Source organism: Danio aesculapii, chromosome 21 (assembly GCF_903798145.1).
Source record: "Danio aesculapii chromosome 21, fDanAes4.1, whole genome shotgun sequence".
In the NCBI taxonomy this organism is placed as follows: domain Eukaryota; kingdom Metazoa; phylum Chordata; class Actinopteri; order Cypriniformes; family Danionidae; genus Danio; species Danio aesculapii.
Genome location: NC_079455.1, coordinates 22098371 through 22121826, shown reverse-complemented (window position 1 = coordinate 22121826; position 23456 = coordinate 22098371). Strand labels below are relative to the sequence as shown.

Below are 23456 nucleotides of genomic sequence, written 5' to 3'. Positions count from 1 at the left end.
AGGAGAAAATTGTGAAAGAGTAATTTGCATAAATAGCAATGAAGGAGGTTAACTGGATAATGCTAAATATTTCATCACATAATTTTCAATATTACACTTTTTTACCGCCAATGGGAAAATAGATTTATTAGAATAGAAGAATAATAAAAACTGCTATGAATTAGATGGAAAATAATAAATCCAGAAAAGTGTGGCACTAAAGTGAGTTGCATTTGAACAGGTTGTACTTAAGTTTAAAATTTCCACAATTGTACATGATTATGATGTGCTGCTGTTTGGCACAGTCCAGCAGCTCTGAAATAATAATGTTTTTTTAATTACTTTATTTTAAGCTTTTTTATATAAGTATACACACACAGAACAAGAAAAAAAAAACATTGGCTCATACTTTAGACATACAAAAGACAATATAAAAGAAAACAAAAAAGAAAAGAGACCAAAAAACACACATCATAGTCACAAAACATACAATCAAAACTAGGGAGAGGATATCATTTAAACCTCAGAGGGGTCACTGCATTGCTCTTGAGATATAAATTTGTCAAATAAATCATTCTTATGGAGCTAGTCCTTAAAAATCTGAGTCTATCCATCTGATGAACAGATATCATATCAGAAATCCAGTTCTGGAATGAGGGGGGTAAATGTGATTTATAATTATTAAGCAATAGTATATTAGCCACCACCATGCCTTGCATTAAAGACTCTTGCATTGTCTGATGGAAAGAAGACATGTTTTGTGAGAAGCCAAAGATGGCAAGTTCAGCATCTGGCAGAAAAATATTAATGTTTAAATGTGCTTTATTTTATTTGAAAATAAAATAAAATAAAATAAAATAAAATAAAATAAAATAAAATAAAATAAAATAAAATAAAATAAAATAAAATAAAATAAAATAAAATAAAATAAATAAATAAAAATAAATAAAATAAAATAAAATAAAATAAAATAAAATAAAATAAAATAAAATAAAATAAAATAAAATAAAATAAAATAAAAGCTCGGTAAGCTAAATTGTCCATAGTGTATGAGTGTAAATGAGTGTGTATGGATGTTTCCCAGACATGGGTTGCAGCTGGAAGGGCATCCGCTGCGTAAAACATATGCTGGATAAGTTGGTGGTTCATTTCGCTGTGGTGACCCTGGTTTAATAAAGGGACTAAGCCGAAAAGAAAATGAAATGAATTACAGGTCATTAATATATGACACATAATAATTCAACAAAACAAACCTAAATTCATTTTTAATACTAAGAGTTAAAATTGAATGTCCCATAAAAGGAATTAATTATGGGATTATTAATCAATAGCCAATTTCATGTTCATGATATTATTATTAAACATTCAATTGAATAATTATTATAGTTATTATATCATTAGTAGTAGTAGTATTTTATAATAATAATAATAATAATAATAATAATAATAATAATAATAATAATAATAATAATTTTAATTATAACAATGATAATAATAAGAAGAATAATAATAAGAATAATAATAAGACAATAATAAGAATAATGACATAATAATAATAGTTATTATTATTATTATTAATAATAATAATATTATTATTATTTATTATAACTTAATCAATTTATCTGAAATGCTAATAATATTATCTGAATAATAATAATATGCTTTTTTTACACACAGTAAACTACCTTTATTGACATTCATTTTCAATTATGCCCTAAATTCAGACATATTAGCGGCTTTCACTGACTTGCTGAGGTCATATTTAATTCTGTTGTGTAATAAACTGTTCTTAATTCACATTGACTGAAAATGTCCATAGATTGTAAGTGTTTCCAGCATATTTGATCACAATATGATACCATTTACTGCCCAGCCCTGATGCTAACCATGCTAACACCACCGTTCATCCTGCTCGACAAAACGACTCTATAAGTGCTGATGACTCACACATCCTTTCCCTTTTTTAATTCCTCGGAAACCAGGTTAAATCTCATCTGGAGCCCGAGTGTTTCATTGCTCTCCTCTGTTTCTGCTGTGAATGCTTCATCACTTCTTCTAAAAGTGGAGTAGAGTCACGTTTGCTAATCTCGCAGGAGAGGCGGTGAGCTGTTTCACTCTAACCTTGACACATTTTCCTGTTTTCTCCTTGTCGCTATTTTAGGAGTGGAGCGAGAAGCTAGGACAGAACGTGATGCAGTACAACACTCCTGGGAGAGATGGGGAGAAAACGAAAAAAAGCAGGGAAAGATGATAGAGAGCACAGCCACACCTACTCCATCACATCCTAGGGGGTTGCACCAACTAGATTAGTTTTGCTACGCCAACTAGTTATGGATCACATGACTGCGGGGATATACCAATATTAAAATTCTAGCAGCCGGTTTTACATTCTATGCTACTTTGTGCAAACGAGTTCAACATAAAATGCTAAAATCGATCATTCTTTGATTATCTTCGGTTTGAAAAATGGATTTTAATTTAATAATCATTATATTTAGCAGCGCTATTAAGATACTGGGGGGTTTTAAATTAACTTTGAGTGACCAAAGGTAATCTAAATGCAAAAGCAGTGAAAATGAGTGTGCATAATTAAACATCGGTGAAGGTCTAAGCTCACTTGTGGGTCACTTTCCTGCAGAATTCAGCTAAAGCTTCCTTCAACACTGGGACTTTTGAGCAATCCTGCAGACATCGATTAGCTGGTTGAGATGTGTTTAATTAGGACTGGAGCTAAACCCTGTAGGACACTATAGCCTTCGAGAGACCAGAATTTACATCACTGACGTATAGAGTTGATTTACTTATACATTCACAGCCATATCACCCTGCAGCCCAAGACCAGTTACTCACTGAAGCTAAGCAGGGTGATCCTGGTCAGTACCTGAATGGGAAAACTAGGTTGCTGTTGGAAGTGCTGTTAGTGAGGCGAGCAGCCTGCTCGACTGCGATCTGTGTGAGTCCTAATGCCCCAGTATAGTGAAGGGGACACTATTCTGTCAGTGTGCACTGTATTTTAGATGAGACGTTAAACTCTGTGGCCATTAAAAATCCCATGCCACTTTTCGTAAAAAGTAAGGGTGTAACCCCGGTGTCCTGGCCAAATTTCCTCCATAGGCCCCTACCCATCACATCCTCCCAATCATCCTCATCCACTGAATTGGCTCTATCAGCATCTCTCAACTCCACCTACTACAGTATAGCTGGTGTGTGGGGAGCGCACTGGCGCCATTGTGCTGTGGCTGCCGTCGCATCATCTAAGTGGATGCTGCACACTGGTGGTGGTGTGGAGAGACCCCCTCTCATGATTGTGAAGTGCTTTAGGTGTATGGCCATACACAATAAATGCACTACACTGTAAAAAATGCAGGGTTCCACACAATTCATTCACGTTGTCCCAACACAAATTAAGTTAACTTAACACTTTTAACAAATTTATGTGGATTGAACAGAAAAAAAAATTAAGTTGTCCCAATGAAATCTCAAGAATTGTGTTGTTTCAACTCGTTTTAAATAAGTAGTTTTAACGAGCAAAAAATATATATATATATATTTTGAGTGTATATAAATGCACATTACCTTACATTTACATTACATTACATAGTGTTCAAAGGTTAGATTTCAGTAAGACTTTAGTTAGCTCTGGACTTTTATTTATTAGTTTTCTAAGCACGCATTAAATTGGTCAAAACTGACAGTAAAGTAAACTATTTTAAATAAATCTTTGGAATTATTGCTTGCATAATATAGTGTTCCAGCATCAACATTTCAATGTGTGCTTTTCTAATAGTCATATTGCAAGATGTGCAGTGTCGAGTCGGGAATATAGTTGACTAACGCCAGTTTTGGAGTGACTGCAGATAGTAACCACAATAATAGAGTGGAAGTTTATCATTAGCATGTGTTTTTAAGGCCTGTGAGTTTAAAGCATTGCGCACACGGAACATTTGTAGCAGTATCATTGTAATTAGTTATACAATGGATACTATTCAGTGTTATTTTACATCTGATCACTGAATTTTTGTATCTGATTATTGTTGTTCCCCAGAAAGTCACTGATTATTTCATTTGTTTCCTTTCTCTGTTGTATCTATCTATGCTTGTGATTTTATATATTATATATAAATATTTATGCAGATGCAGACACCTACAAAAATCAACTCAATCATTATACAATGATCTAAATCTTTTTTAAAAGATATTTTTTTAGTCATCTGATGAAACTGTTTTCATATTGTAATTGCCCAATCCTATATTGCCATCATGAAATTTCAGCCATCAGAAAGGTAGCCAGCAAGTACACAGCAGCAGTTTTTATAGTTACAAAGTTTTTGGTTATCTGTAGTTGGTTATTTTGGTTAATTATACAGTAGTTATTGGTTATGCACTAGTCCTTTGAAAGCCGCATCAATCAGCTGACCCATCAGCGGATCCCTTGTATACATGTGCACGGTTCGGCTATAGACATGTCTTTTATGATAAAGTGCAGCCCTATTTTAAATGGTGTAACCCCTTCCAGTTCGACTCGCCTTGCCTCTAGCAGAATTTGAACCAGCATTTCCGGCATGGGAGGCAGGCATGCTAACAAGACAGATCACTAAAATGCTAAACCTTCAGAATCAGTCATAAGTGCACCTCTTGAGGCCAGGGGAGTGTAGTTTACTCAAACATTTCCTACTAGCTGGCCTTTGTTATACCTTTCTCACTCCTTAAACTTCACTCCCACCTGGGTCACCTATAACTCCTTCAGTTTTACTTGACCTACTCTAAAAAGAATTTGCTTTTTGCCAGCATAGAAGAGGGCCATGCAAACAATGAAACTAAAAGCAGAGCCTCTAGTACCAGTGGCTAGAAAACATGTGCTGATATTTAATATATTTTGACAATGAACATGCGTGATATTGCTGAACATGCATGGCACTTCAAAATACCACCAATAGTTATTTATAATTGAAACTTTCAGAGTGATTTCAGACTTTATGAATATTCAGATTGCTGAATTGGCAATGGTTGTTCATCATAGCATAAAATGCTTGAAGAATTAATAGGCAATTTATTTTCAAACATTCATATGTTCACCTTGTCTTCGAAATGAGATATTAATTGAAAAGGTTCTGATATATGCCTATTAGGGCTGTGCAATTAATCGAAATTCAAATTTGATTTCATTTTGGCCTCCAACGATAATGAAAAAAAAAACACTAATTGAGATAAAATGATTATTGCGTCATACCCCACCTCCTTTCAGCAGTCCGCATTCATTTCTCCACAAAGCTCAGTTACATGTGGAAATTAGTGAAAACATGTAGGCCTAATGTGGTTTTTGCAGCATGAGACGGGCTTTTTTTATTGACACGTATTTGATTCATTCATTGAAGAAAACTCATGCTATAGTTCTCAGCCTCAGAAACCAACAGAACATACACATGTAAAATAGTATTTTAGCTTAAATGACACGATGACACATCAAATACATGCAAAAATGTGTCAAGACGTGGTGCTAAGTGATTATTCACATTAACCCTTGTTTCTTATGTATTGAATGAATAAAAGGGTTGAGAAAGAAAAGGCATATGAAAATGAAACCATAAATTGATTATGATCAATGATTTTTCCCATAATCGAGCAGGGTATTGCCTGTTATTCATTAATTTTACTCACAATGAAAACTACAAAGGCGTTTATTAATCTTAGGTGATGTTCATATCTTAGGTAATGCTCTATAACTCATTCAAATTAAAAGTTGTTGTCTTTTGAAGCTATGGAGCTCCAAAATGGAGCTAACTAATATAATTAATTTGCATTTTCTTTTAACAACTAGAGCTGCACAATATATCGTTTCAGCAACAATATAGCAAAGTGATCATTCGCAATAGTCACATTGCAGGTATATGCAATGTTCAGTCTGGATTATACAAGTGATTTTTGAGGTCTGTGACTGTAAAAGGGTCTTAAAAGCATTTAGACATAAGAAAATGTTCTATTTTACATTTACTACTATTTACAGTACTATTTTACATTTGATTATTCAATTACTATATCCCGTGAATACATTTCATTTCAAATTTCATTTGCATATTTTTCATTATTGATTTTATGCTTGTAGATTGTTTTTTGTTTAATGTTTATTATTTTTATATTTTATGCGGTCCTCTACAGTATCTACCCAATCAATCTAAAACTATAGATTCTTTACACACATTTATTCAACTCAGCTAGTAAACCTGTATTCATATCGCAATATATATCGAATAATTAAAAAATATGGCAATCTGTAATTTTTCCAATATCGTGCAGCATTAGCCACGACTTTAAAAAGCCTGACTATTTTTCATTGTTGGTGTAAGTTAATGATTTAAGTATTTTTTACTAATGAAACCTTTTTGCAGAGTATTACCTATTGTACTTTATCATTTTAACATTTATAAACAATACAGCAATAACCAATCCAGGCTCATTCTGAAAACATAGCCCTATGCACATTACTGGAGATCGCAAAATATTTTCACGAATATAACAGAGGATGCTGTGTACCCTTTTTGAGATCTGAAATTTCTCTCGCGAGGGCCATTCGTGCCTGCTGTTCTCATGTAAGTCCACCAGAGGCTGCTGTCAACTGACGGATTTACTGACTGACTAATCGACCGATCCCCTCACCCTCCTCTTTCCCTAAACTCAACCAATGATGTTTTCAAAAGCATCGATTGACCCGCCCACCCTCCTTTCCTAAAGCCATCCGTAGTATTTTAAAAAGCAACCCAAAAAAAGAAAAGCCCCTTGATTTTACCACGTTTTTAGATTTTACCACATTCTAGACCTGTTATTTACTTGTTTGTTTTATTTTTTGGCTTTTGCTTTTGTCTTACCCACTTTCTGGAACCGTTCTTCACCGGACTCAAATCCCATCAAATTCCGTTGTCGCATATATCTGCACCATTCATATTAATGCAAGCAGCCTTAATATGTCAATGGAGATATTTTCAACCATGTGGATATTCTCTCAGTCAAATGCACGAGATATTCTCTCTAAACAGCACAGACGACTGATGCGGCAACATGTATGATGAGTCATTTGGAAAAGGTAAACAGTGACACGCTGAATAGGTTTTTCTGTTAAAACGAGTACTTGTGCAACTGTATCTGACTCGATCAACCTCTCATTTATCAGCAGTGTTAATGTGCTCAGCTTTCCTAGTAGACTCGGATCAGCCATACAGGACACTAAATTGGCAAAACATTTGATTAAGCCAGACAACTTAATTAGTCTAGACACAGATCGCATTGAGTGTTTGTGGATAAACCGCTCATCAACCTCAGATTAGATAAGACGGTGATTCAGACCCCCTCCCCCTCCCCCCAGATCTTCGTGGCAAGAGATGCCAGGCAGATCGTTGATTCAATAACCGTCTTACCATGTTTCTAGCACAGGGGCGTAACAATCCTAATAGCAAACACATTTAAAAATTTCTGGGGAACGGAAATACATCCTAACTCAGAGTCTATCCTTAATCATTTAGTAACCATAGTGATTCAGTTAGAGGATCTCATATAGAACATTAAACTTTGAATGATCTAAAACTATAAGATAGGAAGTTTCTTAACTAGGATTAACTATCAAGACTGTCAAGATCCTGCTTAGTTTAAGCAGACTTTTTTTTCTGGTTGACAAAGACAAGTCAAGCTCAAAGGCACATCTATGCTTAAGACAATTCAAAATAAATTGTGACTGTGTGTGAATGAGTGTGTGTCTATATAAAATATACAGTAGTCAACATTTGAAGTGGATGATCACTTTGCATCAAAGTTGTGCTAAAACTATTGAACAACAATTCTTTTCTTAGGACAATTTTGAAAAACTATTCTGATCCATTTCAATTATTGACTACTGTATATTATATATATTTTATTATTAAATATAATAAAAAAAAATAAATGTAGATATAGAATACATACGTCTTATGTAAATTACTTTTTTATTATACACAAAATATGTCACATAATAAAAATGTAATATATTAATATATGGCGGTTCATTCTGCTGTAGTGACCCTTGATAAATCAGGGACTAAGCTGAAGGAAAATGAGTAAACTAACTATATTAGGGATTAGGGATGCTCCGATCGATCAGCCTAAGATCAGTATCAGTCGATAATCACACGTATAAAGACTCGATCAGTACTCGCCGATCTGGCCAATCTCATGAACCGATTGCAGGTGTTTGTTTATGAGTTTAGAAGCAGAGGAAGATGCATGTGCACTCCCGTATATTATGCATAGCCTACAGCAGCCACAACCCATGAGGAGGTAAATGATGCGTGGGGGCATGAGCGAATGAGCTCACGTCACAACAGCTAAAATATACACAGATGAGGTACAACCTGTAGCTTAATGCATTATAAATTAGTTTAATGCATTATAAATCTTGAAGCATTGGAATCGCTACTCGGTATAGGCTGATCACCATGACAAAGAATACTCAGATCAGCAGTCCTCAAAAATCCTGATCGGAGTATCCCTAATATAAAAATAATATAATATTATATAAAAGATTAATACGTTTTTTGTCAATTACTATACTTTTTATTATAAACAACATGTCAAATAATAAAATTTTTAATAAATTTGAAATATTATTATACAAATTATTTTATATAAATAATATAAATACCTATTATTATTTTTAATATTATTATTATTATTATTAGTAGTAGTAGTAGTGTAACTACAATTCTTCTTCTTCTTCTTCTTATTATTATTATTATTAATATTATATTTTTTTATTTAATTGTTTATGTATTTATTTATTTAGAAAAAAATTAAAAAGCTTTTATATGACAGAAAAGAATAGATAACAAGTGGTTTATTCTCACACATATATCCTAAAATCAGAAATAAAGAAAACAGAAATGTTCAGTGTTTCAGAGGATGGGTTATCAATAACCATCCTCTAATATAAAATATAACTATCACTTCTATTCAACATCCAAATGCCTCTCCAATTTTCTCTTATGCTCTCTGCCCTAATCTTTTGTTTTGCTCTTCATTTATCCAGCCCTCAGTAGAGAGGACTGGAAAGGTTGCCAGTGAAGTGGACTTAAAAGAGAGAGATAAAGCCAGAGCTCAACGTCTGAGGGCTGATTGTATCTTCTAATAACAGGTAGCGTGAGAAGCCAGGGCAAACAAGTCCACTAAGCAAAGCCAGAGAGACTGTGCTGCCCCTACGAGACAACTCTATGCAGAGTCTAAATGTGCAGACCGCACCAGGAAGCTTCTGTACCCATCATGTGCTTTCACACTGCAGCCCACATTTCCTCAAAACCAGTCATTTCAGATGAGGGTGAAGCAGTTCTAAGTTAAAGTACAGATCAACTCATACTAACAAGAGCTGTTATATACCATATGAAGATGAAACAGAATATGATAGACAGATCAAATGAAACAGAATATTCAAGAAAATCATTGGACTTGGGATTCTTTTAAGCTTGAGAGTTTGATTACATGGCAGAAAGGAAGGGATTATACACCAATATATTTCCTCTACACTGCATATATAGGCCCAATCTCGATTATACACCAATATATTTCCTCTACACTGCATATATAGGCCCAATCCCAATTCCACCCCTTAGCCCTACCCCTTACCCCTACCCCTCGTTTTGCGCATTCACGTGAAGTGGTAGGGGTGTCCCAATTCTCTTTAGCTTGAAGGCGTAGGACTAAGGGGAAGGGGTAGATACCCCTTCGAACGGAGATTTTTCAGGACCACACTCGAAACCAAGGGGTACGAAAATTTCCCAGAATACACCAGCCACAATGGCAGCATAGCACTAGAAGATGCACAAATTAGTATTTTTTTGTCATTATTATGAATTTTTACAACAAACAAGCATATGTTTTAATACATTCATAACATTGTTCGTGTTTTACAGTCATACAGTGACACAGTGTTTCTACAGTATAATGTTAATGTTGTTTTGTGTGTTTAAATAGATGAATATGGCCACTGTGTAAATGCACAGTATAGTTATGATCTTATTGTCACACATTAGATCATTATGATAACATAGTATATGCCTTCAGTGATTTCCTGAAGATAAATACCAAAAAATTACGCAAAATAACTAAATAACTGGAATAACTGGTAGGGGTCCAAAAATAGAATTGGGATTAGGCCATAGTTTCCTCAGCATTTCAAATAAATTGATTAAATAATAATAATAATAATAATAATAATAATAATAATAATAATAATAATAATAACAATAATAATTTCCAATGTATTATTACTATTATTATTATTATTATTATTATTATTATTATTATTATTATTATTATTATTATTATTATTATTATTATTAATATTATTATACAGTATTATTTTGTTCTGCTTGCCAGAGTCTATATTAATTCTTTCTAAACATTTATAATAATATAATTAATATTACTATTTTCACAGTAAATAGTGACTTTAAGATAATAATAATAATAATAATAATAATAATAATAATAATAATAATAATAATAATAATAATAATAATAATAATAATAATAATAATAATAACATAATTGTAGGTGTAATTGTTTATACATAAATACAGGTGTATGTGTATGTACTATGTACATTTTAACAAAATAGCATAACGCATAACTTAATATTTAAAATTATCATAATGTTAATTTTCATCTTTTTACTTGTGAATAAACACCTGAAATATATTCTTTCATTACAGCATCCAAAACTATATGTGAATCAATCTAAAACAATTTTATAATAAAGTAAAGTAAAGATCCAATGTCATTCATCACAAGTTAATTTATCTCACTATAGGGATGCTAATTTCAGTTAATTTTGACAACTGAAAACCACCATTCGTTAACCAAATATTAACCATTAACTGGTTAAAAAAAAAACTGACCTGTCTATTTTGAGTGACACATTAAATATTGCAAGAACAAACTAAATAAAAAGAATAAAATATATAGGCCTGCCCTAGATATTTTTCACTTGAATGACAAATTTAAATTACAAAACAAAAACACTGATTGAATCCTTTTTAGGAACCGGCATAGGCTATCTATTCCAATCATGTTTTTTTTCTTCCGTCAAATAAAAATAGCAGGCTACCTCAAATCATTCGCTCCACAGAAGATATACAATTAATGCCACGCTGTTATTATTATATCACAAACCTCTGTCAACATTTTTAATAGAAGTCATTAATTTAAAGATTGTGCCTTGAGCGTCTGGTGTTAACTTAGAGCTTGTGTGCTTTTATTTCCTCTGTCTCACTCGCAGTTCATGTGAAAAATAAAATAATGTTTTTTAATCGGTTAAAAACGCACTCTTTCGGTTAACGGTTCATCAATTATTATGAGTATCCCTACTCATTACATATACTGCATGTTCTAATAAAAACTAAATAAGTTGTTTTTTTGTGTGTTTTTTTTAATGCTTTACTGATTGCAGTTAAAGTTCATTGTTCTGCTCATCTTACCCCAGCCCATCAAACTGTGCCAAACAGACAGTGAGTCTCAGGTGAGCTTTGGTTTCCGACCTCTTGAGGTTTGGGTCACGACTCTGGTCTAGCAGTCTGCACTCACTCCCTACAGAGCAGAGCAGAGCAGGCAAAATAAATCTCTCCAAGCGCAGTCACCCGCTACTCTGGCGCCAGGCCATATGCCACAGTCTCACCTGCCACTATCAAAACCACAGCACTGTCTCAACCAAAGCCACACCCAAACCCAGCAGGACTGCCAGTCTACATGCCATCTAAAAAAAACACTTCATTATTCATCCACACATTAATCTGTGTTCTCTCCAGGCGCTGGCACAGAAGCACCTCAGCGTATCGCCCAGGTTAGCTGGCGCCGGCAAGGGAACTGGTATTTCTCTGCTTATTTCTCCTAATGCATTCTGTGTCTACGATATTTCATACTGTGCAATGTTTTCCAGCAAAATGTCAACAGTGATGCATGTTTCTGCAGGTAGATTAAGCTTCGTACAGCTGAATTCTCCAATCGCACAATTCATATTTCCAAGTATTTTTATCTCTGGAGCAACAGGGATTTAAAGGAGGAATATATGCCTGTATATAGATTTCGTTTCAGCTTGGCCGCGACGAGCGTCTAACAGCTGTGTCCTCCACAAGGAATACAATGATTTTGAAGTTGAAGGAGCGAGTCGATGTAGAAAGATCTTTATTTGATTTTTAAACTACTGTATCTGATGTTTCTTAAGAGCAATGTTGAAATGTGCTGCTTGGGACTAGTTAAAATTAAGAATTAGACAATAATAAGATGAGACAAGAAATAAGATGAGAATATTGTTAAGAAACATGTTTAACAGATTTTTTATGAAATGTAAGTGAATTGTAATATTTGTAATATCATTATGAATAACACATTTTGTAATAGTTAATTTATATTATTTAATTATCACAAAACTGCAATATATATTAGCTTCTATTTTTGAAATAGACAAAACTACTAGTACTATTAACAATAACAACAAGAACAACAACAACAATAATAACAATAATAATAATTTGATCGCTGTAATTAAGCACCTGCAGACCTAATATGTTTTGGCTTTGTCCATCAATCGCTTCTTTTTGGTTATCAATTTTCAAGTGTTTCTCTACTGTGACAAAGATGCACATCAAACTGTGTCCTCTTATTGCACATTTTGGACTTTCTCAGAATATAGCAGGGTTATTTGGTTGTACTACAAATGCCCTTGCATTTTTGACACTGTTAACAAGACCATGTATTCTCTTCAATCAAGGTATATGTGCTTTCTGTACAGGTTTTTAATTAATTTATTTTTTATTATATTTTAAATAAAATTAATTAAAATAATTCATTCATTCATTCATTTTCTTTTTGGCTTAATCCCTTTATTAATCTGAGGTCGCCACAGCGGAATGAACCGCCAACTTATCCAGCATTTGTTTTACACAGCAGATGCCCTTCCAGCTGCAACCCATCTCTGGGAAACATCCATGCACACTCATTCACACTCATACACTACGGACAATTTAGTCTACCCAATTCACCTGTATACCGCATGTCTTTGAACTGTGGGGGAAACCAGAGCACCGGGAGGAAACCCACTCCAACATAGGGAGAACATGCAAACTCCACACAGAAACGCCAACTGACCCAGTCGAGGCTCGAACCAGCAACGTTCTTGCAGTGAGGCAAATTAAATTAATTAATATATTTAATTTATTTTTTAAAAATTATTATTTATTTTTCTTTTCTCATTTTGGATAAATGTCATTTCATTTTGTTTAGAGGGTAAGAGTGGAATTAATACTTGTTTAAATTTCTCTGTAAAATTACTTTGTTATACCTGTAAAAGTTTAATAAAAAGATTAAAAATAAATAAATAAATAAAAATAAATAAATAATAATATGATTCGAATGCATAATGATTTAATAATAATAATAATAATAATAATAACAAACAATTTCACCATTGTATCAACAATGGTATTGAAAAACATTAGATTTTCAGAATTTACTGGACATCGATCAGAAACCCGCAGAACAAATAAACTTAATGGCACCACTGAATGAAGGAGAAGCATGGTGTCTCCTATAAAGAATTAAATCCCCTCACCTGCTCTGGTATAAATTGCAGGTCAGCGATTAATGAGGTTATTTGTGGTGAGAAAAGACCAGTGTGTGCTGCACAGTTCAGGCCGGACCACTCTAATGACAGATTACTGACAAACCATGCAGTTTGTTTTCAAAGAAAAAGTAATAAGCTCAGGTGCACAGACAGTCATTCTTAATGTCCCAGGCATCTATTATCTCTCTGAAATGGGAATGCTGTCCCTTCATGTGAAATGTGAGATGTCGATACATCAGGGCATCGACAAAGTGCCTCGCGATCAATCACGGCAGAGCTGCATACAGATTATTGGCCACCTCTTTATATGCTAAAACAACTAGCCCAAACTCCATTTCTGACGTGTGTACATCACATTTTAATGCATAATATATGGGGTTTTATACTCACTGTAAAGATAAATCCTTAATTCAACCTAAAAGTCAACAGGCTACACAGACTTTTGAGTCAACTACTTGACGTATATGTTGAGTCAACTCAAAAAATCTGTGCAGCAAGAATTAGTTTCTCATTTATGAGACATCGACTTGATGGGTGTTATTACCACCAGTGATGTAGCCCTTGCGGATCATTGGAGAATACTCCCTGTCATCCACCTGAACCATATATCCCATTACGCCCTTCAATTACACACCGGTTCCAGGTCTCTTGCTAATTACACACACACCCACAGCTGAAGCAGATCAGGACTCATTTGATGGACTACTGTATATACACTCACCAGCCACTTTATTAGGTATTAGGTCTTGACCATGTCTACATGCCTAAATGCACTGAACTGCTGCCATGTGATTGGCTGATAAGAAATTTGCCTTAATGAGCAATTGGAGAGTAATACTAATCCCATGCGAATAGGGTTTAAAACTGTAATAGTTGCCAATATATTCATTATTATGTATTCAATATATTCATATATTCAGCCATCCTCAGTGTAATGCAGAGTTTATTATTTTCAGGATTCTCAGTAATGGCAGCTCTGGATGAGACTATGTGGGTATATCTCCAGCATGATCTAACAATTATAAACAATAGTTAATTTACAGTGAATATTAACAAACAAAAACTCAGAATGTAAATATTTAAATTGATATTGTTGACAAATATATTTCAAAAAACATTCGTTTAATACTGTATACTAAATAAAAGCATAAACATGGAGTGGAACGTGACAGTACTAAGTATATGGTTCCACAATCGTCAACATTCTCAAGTATGTAAAAAAAAAAAAAAACGACACCACATTCATAGAAAAAAACTGTTCTACTGGTATGAACTTCCGACTAATTAGTAACTGCTATATTCTTATAAAACTAGTGAATGTATCCAATAAACCATAGAAAATACAAACAGGTAAAGAAGTATAATAATAAAAACAATATACTTTTTAAAAATAAAGATACTTTATAGAGATTAATGGTTTCTTTATTATTCTTGGAACCTTTCCTTTGCACAAAGAAGTCCTTTAATGGAAAAAGATTTGTTAGATGAATAAAATGCTCCTTATAAAAATTTGGTTTTAAGAACTGTTCCCATTTTGAAAAGCACTTCGAGACTGCTCATAAAAAATCTATTATTTTTGAATTCTTTCCAATTCATAACATTATTAGTGATCACTGATGTTTAACGGTTTAATTGCTGCTCAAATGCACAGTATTATTACTGCAGAATGATATTTTTAATGTAAAAACTTACAGATGATTGAAAGAATGCATATTTTATTCCTACAGTATGTGTTGACGAACTGCTAGGAGAGAATGTCTAAGAAAGAATTCTAGTTACTTTTGGTTGCATAGCTGGAATTTCATACACTCAGAGAGCCAGTGTTGGTCTGACTTTCACACTTCAGGACATCTTTTTTGCGTGAAAAATACTCAAAATTTTGATTATAAAAAATATCATGCCATCAAACTAAGAGCACTTTTCCACTCACTTTACTGAAGAGCTTCTTCAACAATCCAATATCTATTTTTCTAGAAAACATCACAATGAATTTCAAACAAGCTGGCGAATAATGCAGGGAGGAAACTTTCCTTCCAGAGTTTTCTCAGTGATGAAACAGTAATGTGAGTGTTCAAACACAGCTGCATCCATATAGCCTGAACCCTCAGTCCCGCTCTTTCTCTTTGGCCCCTGGACACTTGCCTTTTATCTGCATACCCTCCATTACAAAGAAATGCACAGCTGTCACTCTGTTGCCCAGAAACTCAATACCTACACAGACGCTCTTCAATCTCACAATAGACGGGCAGCTCTGACCATGAGGTCATTTGTGCTGTGCACAAGACAGATTTCCCAGACGCACTGCAGACGGCCAGCCAAATCAACAATTTTGTTAGTGGCTAAATTACATTTGGCACCATAAAGAGCTTGTGGATGAAATGCTGTCATAAATAATAGAATAATGATGATCATATCATGAATCACACGGAAACCTAATACAGGAACAGGCTGTCCCGGTCAGACAGCTGAATTGAATTTTTTGACATTAAAATAACTTAAACTGTGATTTTAAATGTATATCAGTTTGACTAAAGTGTCCGTAATAGCAAATTGTTTATTACATTAACTATAGTGTAGTGAAAATAAAAAATTCAGAAGCTTGACATTAAACTCTATCGTGTTATAAATTGAATTCTTATGTTTTCATTAAAATAGGTTCATAATAAAATTGTATATATATATAACCCCACCCCTAAACCCAATTGTCATTGGGGGATGAGCAAATCGTACTAAATTGTACAAATGTACGAATTCGTACAAATTAGCCACCAAATCAAAAATTTACGAATTGCCGTGAGATTGTGTTGGAATTATATTTGAATGTGAACCTGCAATTCTGCTAAATAAAAGCTTGACTATGAAATGTCAACTTAGAATTGAAAAGAAAGTATGTTTTTGTTTTTCTCTCAGAATTCCAATAATTAAGCAAAATTGCTGAGAATTTATCTTCCCACAAAAAGCTCCAGTTTTACAGTAAAATCCCTTAAGCAAAATATAAAAATCCTCAAATGATCATTGAATCATATAGTATCTGAATCAGCTTGAAATGAAACTGCTTCAAAATTCTCAACTTTACCTTAAAACTTTTGATGAGGGATCCCAAATCAATCTAATAAAGCACTCGTTTAGAAAATGCTATGGCCTAATATAAGCACATTAAAATCCTCCCAATAATCATGATGTTATTTGTTATTAAATTGCCACCGAAATCACTATGAATATATTCCCTACTCTCCGATTCACATAATCCCAGCTGTTCCCTTAGAGGCTGCTGAATATTTGATAGCATCAATCAGTCACACACTATGCACGACTGCCTTGGTCAGTGCTTTATGTGTTCTCAATTAAGTTGCAGTAACAAAATTCAAGCAAACCTCTAACATCGCTGGCAGGAAGTCAATTCTCCAAATGACTTGCATTCTATCTGACTGGATCTATCTTTGCTTGTCCCCATAAAGCCTTACCGCCTCCCCAAATCTGTCTCCAGAGAAGAACAAAAGACATTAAACATTTATTTCGTCTCAAAATGAGGGCTTGTTTGCTGGGTTTAAAACAAACTAATTACTGCAGAAACCGTGTCTGCCTCCTGACTGCATTTGTGTATATCAGACACGCTTTTCAAGTCGCTGTTGGACATCGTTGAGGTGCATAAACACGTTAGGAAGGGAACTAATTAAGGCTTTTCCACATCTTGGGCAAAAGTACTGTCCGGAGACTGTCTTTGCCAATAACAGTAATGAGACGGAGAGATCTAGGGAGCCGTGAGGAGCCTTCGTTCTCACAAAAGCCAGGGTGAAGCTGTGCGTTCGGTTCTCTGGAAGAGCAGACATGTTCTGTTCTGACGGCGAGGTCTGTGTTTTCTCTTTGTTTCGCTGGCTGCTCGCTGTGATGCTCATTAGGATCCATAAACAATAGGAGCAGCTCTTCTAATGAGAGGCCTTCAGAAGTGCCTGCCCATGGGAAGCCGGCCATGCCGCATCTGCTGCTGCAGCCGAGCGACATTTGATGCTCACCGACTACGGCTGGTGAGATCAGCCCAGCGGAAGCTCTTTGAGAAACTCGCTTTGCTTACTTCCTAAGGAAGACCGAGTTTTTCTGTGATGTTTACGCATCTTGCTGGCTGTAATTTGCAGTTCTGATAGAATGATTAATGAAGGTTACATGGCCTCTGGATGAGGAGATTGTTTAAAACAAAGATTACAGCTGTCTCGAACCAGACTAGGTACAGAGATGCTTTCTTTAAACTGTTTCATAATGCTGTATTGGACGATAGCAGACAAAGCAACCTAGATTGAAAGAAAAATAATAAATAAATAACAGAAAAAATACCTGCAACTGATTTAGTGATGAATACACCTAAATATTGCAATCCTTCCTGAGCTAATTTAAATGTAAAGGGATATTTAGACAGTGTCTCAGGTCAGCTGTCAGATTGACTGGAAACATCTCACTCTTTTGAAGGTTTAATTTGTAGCCAGAAAATTTGCCAAACAAATCAAAAATTTGGAGGATCGGTGGTAATGATGAAACGGGGTTAGATATATATAAAAGAAGGCCATCTGCATAAAGGGACAATTTATAAGATGTTCCATAGAGAGAGATGCCTTCAAATTTTTGCTCATTTTGCAACCAAATGGCCAATGGTTCTATAGCCAATGTAAATAGTAAGGATGAGAGGGGGCAGCCTTGGCGTGTACCTCAGCGGAGGGAAAAGGTTTTTGAATGGGTTGAATTGGTGTGCACAGATGCCTCAGGGGATGAGTATAATAATCTAATCCAAGTTATAAAGTTTGCACTGAAACCGAATTTGCTTAAAATGAAAAACGAATACCCCATTCAACCCTGTCAAATGCCTTCTCGACATCGAGGGATAAAATAACTTCAGCAGTATCAAAACTGAAGAAAGGATAGCATCAAAAAGTCTTCTGGTATTGTAAAATGAGTGTTTACCAGTCATGAAGCAAATCTGGTCAGGGGAAATAACAGCAGGCAATACTTGTTGAAGAAAAAAATAATATAAGTTTATTTAAGTTTATATAGTATAAGTTTACACAAAATTACAATTATTCATTAAGAAACAACTAGTAAAGTAAATAAACAAATATCTTTTTTATATACATGTATTTTTATAAATAAATAATAAATAGTAAATAATAAAATAATAAATAATAAATAATAAAAATGATTATTTATAATAAATTATAAATAATAACTTTTATTTATTATTTTAATAAATAAAATAAATAATAATACGTAATTACTAAGTAAATATCTTATTTATTTGATTTACAAACATCATTTACTCAATATCTTCCAGAAAACATCAAAAAATTTGGTGAGTTACAAAAATAACATAATAAATAAATAAATAAATAAATAAATACATACATAAATAAATAAATAAATAAATAAATAAATAAATAAATTTGGCTTTTTAAATGAACTCTATTTAATCCCTCTCCTGCTGTCTCTTTTGTGTTTTTGTATCTTAAAATTCTGGTAAGTAATGACATAAACAAATACATAATTAAATGTGATTTTAATAACAAAACTACCATTATTTACTTGCTCAAGTGTTGTTTTTCACCAGTAATGAGTTTTATTAAAAATAAAGTTTGGTGAGAAAATATTGGTATAATATATTTGTTTTGGAGACTTCATATTAATGTTAATAAGTCTGTCTGCATGCTGATACATTATAAATAGATAGAATTTAATGTAACAATGTAACAGATTATCTATTAATTCATTTTCAAATCATCAAAATGTTATTTTTTTGTTATTGCATAACTTCCATTAATTAATTACTACTCTCAAGTTGTTCATTTCATTTCCACCACTAAAGATATGTTTAAAAATCATTCTGAAGTTTTTTTACAACTATTGCTTTATAATTCTGCCTGTATGCTGATACACCAGGTGCGGAAATGTAGAAATTTGACTGGGCAATAGATTTAAGACCCTTGCACCTGTGTAATGCTTTCAATTATGCACCTCAGGAAGGTTAAAACGAATGTTGCTCTGTGGTTTCCTCTCAACAGCGTGCTTCAGAGACGAGGTGAATAACACTAAACTCACAGTTGTTACTCGACTGACACGACTCCACATAGCAGCCACTCCACACCATCTGTCCCAGCCAGACACAGACAAACAAATGCAGAAGCCTCATGGTTACAAAGATCAACAATCACCTCCTTCAGCCTTTGCACCAATCTGCTGCACATCCATTGATGTTGCACTAAATGGTTTTCAATCGTCATAGATTTCCCCCACCTGGAGCGAGTTTAAAAATAGTCTGTTCGATACCAGCGAGAACCACCAGCCTTCTGTGCAGTCTGAGCTGAGCATGAACACATCTTTCCTGACTGGAAAGTAGCTTTTAAAGTGGGATATTTCTGAAATATCACATTAGTTCTAAAGTAAGAGCAAGGACCTTTTGACATCTGACATTTCAGCCTGGAATGTGAAAAACAAAGTAGAAAAATGCAATTTTAAAAGTCAGAAGTGGTTAGAGGACATGTCACGGATATGTTCTTGCCTTGTGTGCCAAAACAAAATAGATTTTAGATTTATTTGTGCGTCAAGATTAATATACATTATCAAGATTAATCATACAGGCATGCTACAGTATATATATATATATATATATATATATATATATATATATATATATATATATATATATATATATATATATATATATTCATAAATCAAATACTTTGTTCAAATACTTTTAAAATAAATATTTTATCAGCCAATCATATTTTAGTAACTCAATGCGTTTGTAGGTGATCAGTTGAAAATGTGACTTAAAGATGATTTAAAGATGAACGACGATTTAACCCTTATGTGTTGTTGGGGATGTTTTCATCCACTCTAGGGTAATTTTGAGTCTTAATTTGGCCAAAACGTTTTCTGTTTTAGCTAGCAGAATGATTTTTGGTGACAAATCTTATTTTAACACATATTTTGAGAAAATACTTTGAATTTTTAAAAGAACTCAAGGATAAACTCTGGACAAATTTACTATCCTTTTGTTATGTTCAGGATGAAAACATTCACTGAATTAAACTGCTGTAAAATTGCATCAGATAAATATTTTTTTCAAATATGTTTGTATAAATCTGTTAATCAAATTGCTACTAAATTGCTTAGAACATTACAGGATTTTAACTCTTTAATTGCCAAATTCATAAATGATGTCACTGATTTGGTGATAAAAAAACACAAAATAACGTATTTTCAATATAAACATTTTTTTTTACCTTTTATCACAGTCTTGGACATGTGAAACAACATTGACTTTGATGAATTGTTTTTGATTAATTTTCATTATTTCTCCATAATTTACTGTTGGTGGTTGTTTTTGCCCCATTTTTTTAATTGCAAAACCATGACACCATTTAATCTTGCTTTTTTTTTTTATTGTTAGTGGTTTTCCCTGTTGGGAAGAGGTACTGTTTTTACTGTTGATCATCAGTTGGTACCATTAACCCTTTAGATAGGCCTGTGCAAAAAAAAAGTTTAATTTCTGAATTTAATAAGGAGCATAACAGCAAATTGAAGTGTGTGTTTGTGTGTCTGTAAGTGTGAGAGAGTGAGAGTGACCTTTGTACACTTACCTTGATGTGTCTGAGAAAATCAAAATACGCATCTCAGCTCTCAGAATTACATGGGGTAAATAAAAACAAAAACTGTGTATTTAAGCACCATCAAATGTGGTTATTACTGAACTCAATGAGGCAAAAACAGGCACCAACAGTACATTAGGGAGAAAAAAATGAAAGTCTATCAATGCATCAAAGCCAATGTTGTTACAAATCGTTCAAATCTCCAAGATTGCAATAAAAGTTTTTAAAAATCCAGTCCACAATTACTTTTTATATCAAAAATATGTTATTTTGTGTGTTTTTCCACCAGATCAGTGACATCATTTGTGAAGTTGGCAATTAAAGAGTTAAAATCCTATCATTTATAAAAAAAAAACTATTAGTAGTTTCAAGACTGAGGTTGAGTAACAGATTCATGCAACAACAAAAAAAATTGAAAAAAAAAATATTTAAATATTGAGCATTTTTACAGTAGTTTAATTCAGTGGATGTTTTAATCCCGAAAATAAAAAAAGGGTAGTAAATTGGAACAGTGCACAAGGGTTAAAGGTGCACTAAGCATATTTTTTGTCATTGTTTTTTTTTTTTTGAAAGCAAACCAAACACACACGCAACCCAACAGAACCTAGCCTCATTTTCATATCTTCATCTACACTAGAATGCCTTTACTGTTGTTGGAAGCATGTGTGTTTTGTGTATCGCTCTGACACTGCAGAATTTTTTTTTAATTAACTAGTGAAGTTATTTTGAATGTAGCACTGCTGTTGGTGCCAACCTGCCTGTTCTGGGCACTTTGAGAACTGTTAATCTGCTGGGATTTTTATGCACAGCCATCTCTAGTGATTTGTGGTAGGACTGGGTGATTAATGGAAGGTGAATTTTGAGCACATTTTGACAGTGAAGGTAGTAATAGTAAACCTCCAGCATGTGCTTTCAGATGGAGCAGCATTTACTAGTTGTAGTACACTGACAAGCTACACAAAATCAAGATCGATTTAATTGGATGATAATGACATCAGGATAATGGCTATGTGATAATGACAGCAGTTTTAGTTGCTTCTCACTGATATACAGCTTTATGTAGTAAATGCCGCACTTGAAATTGCCACATATAATAATGATTTTTACTTCATAACTTCAGTCGAGTATAAATAAATTCTTCTGTGATATGATTCTGTTATTATCAGTTATGCTGAATCAGAAGTTAATATTCTGTTTATAATGCAAGGTTATGGAAATTTCTTCTTGGGTGTTTGGATATTAAATGTGAGTGCACCCTATGGCCTTCAGAGTATATTTACTATTGACCATGCAACCATGCTTCCCTGACAATATGTACATGACAATCACATCTTTGCTAAATTGTATTTGTGATTTCAAACCCTGATTTCAAACCCTGAAGAAGATGAGCTACAGCAGCAGCAGAAGTGCACACCGGTGACACTCCTGTCAGTTTGAACTGACTCACCAAACCTAAACAACACAAGATCGGAAAAACGTTCCCCGATCTGATGACTGTCCAATCTGCTCAAAAATGTAGATGGTAGGGTGCTTTAAACAACTTGAAAGCATTGATCAACCCTGTCTAGTATCAGTGGTTTGTGAATGTGAAGCTGACAAATCAGCAGCAGCTGTGTGATGCTCTCATGTCAACATGACCAGAATCTCTGAGGAATGTTTCCAGCACCTTGTTGAATCTATGCCACAAAGGATTAAGGCACATCTGAAGCCAAAAGCTAGAAAAGAAAACTACTAGCAAGGTCTTTTACAGATTGTCACATCGGTATGGAACGACATGAGGGAGAAAATGAGGGCAGAATTTTCTTCTTTTTTTTTTTTTGGAGTGAACATCTTATCTAAAAATAAAGCATAGTAAAAGAAATGTGGCAAAACTGGCTTCTCAGAAGAGGTCTGCATTGCTGCCAAAACTGAAAACATATATTGGTTATCTCTGGCTTCTTTTTGCTTTGTTCTTAAAGGCTAAACAGATGTTCAAACCCAGGGGTTTGTGCCAGTGATCTAACAGATGCCCCTTCAGCTACTGTAACCCACAGGATACAAGCAAGAATGTAAACCCTGGTTATGAAAACATCTCTTCAGAATACATAATCCCCCGTAATGTAGCCAAACACAGTGAAAGTAATTTCATACATCCATGATCAAGGGGAGTAAGAAAAATGAGTGTGTTGAAGGAGGCACTTTTTTTCCTTTAAATCTTTAACCTTTGTTGCTCA

General features: G+C 33.8%; 1 protein-coding gene across 5 annotated transcripts in view; it reads right to left on the bottom strand.

The window, feature by feature from the left end:
• Positions 1 to 23456, bottom strand: part of ncam1a (neural cell adhesion molecule 1a) — a 391029-nt gene that overhangs the window by 357456 nt on the left and 10117 nt on the right. The gene's annotated exons all lie outside the window — the stretch shown is intronic.